Source organism: Calidris pugnax, unplaced genomic scaffold (assembly GCF_001431845.1).
Source record: "Calidris pugnax isolate Ruff unplaced genomic scaffold, ASM143184v1 scaffold194, whole genome shotgun sequence".
Classification (NCBI taxonomy): Eukaryota; Metazoa; Chordata; class Aves; order Charadriiformes; family Scolopacidae; genus Calidris; species Calidris pugnax.
The window spans coordinates 28,064-28,632 of record NW_015090923.1 but is presented as its reverse complement, the minus strand read 5'-3'; positions in this window follow the sequence as shown (position 1 = coordinate 28,632).

The window sequence follows — 569 nt, the reverse complement described above, 5'->3', positions numbered from 1 at the left end:
CCCCCCAGTCCCCCCCAGTCCCTCCCAGTGCCCACCAGTCTGTCCCAGTGCCCACCAGTCCCTCCCAGTCTGTCCCAGTGTTCCACAGCCTTCATTCCCCAGGCAGCCCTGCCTCCAGTGCTCCCAGTTCCTCCCAGTCTGTCCCAGTGTCCCACAGCGTTTCCCCAGGCAGCCACACCTCCAGTGCCCCCAGTGCCCCCCCATTGTCCCAGTGCCCCTCAGCGTTCCCCAGGCAGCCACACCTCCAGTGCCTCCCAGTCTGTCCCAGTGCCCGCCAGTCCTGCACAGCTTGTCCCAGTGCCCCCAGGCCTCCGTGCTTCCAGTGCTCCCCAGTCCTTCCCAGTTTGTCCCAGTGCTCCCCAGTGTCCCCAGGCCTCTGTGTCTCCAGTGCCCCCCAGTCCTTCCCAGTGTCTCCCAGCATCCCCAAGCCTCCATCCCATCCCAGTGCTCCCAGTGCTCCCAGTCCTCAGAGCTCTCCCCAGTCTGTCCCAGTGTCCCCATGCCTCTGTGCTTCCACTGCCCCCCAGTCCTTCCCAGTGCTCCCAGTGCACCCCAGTGCTTCCAGTCCT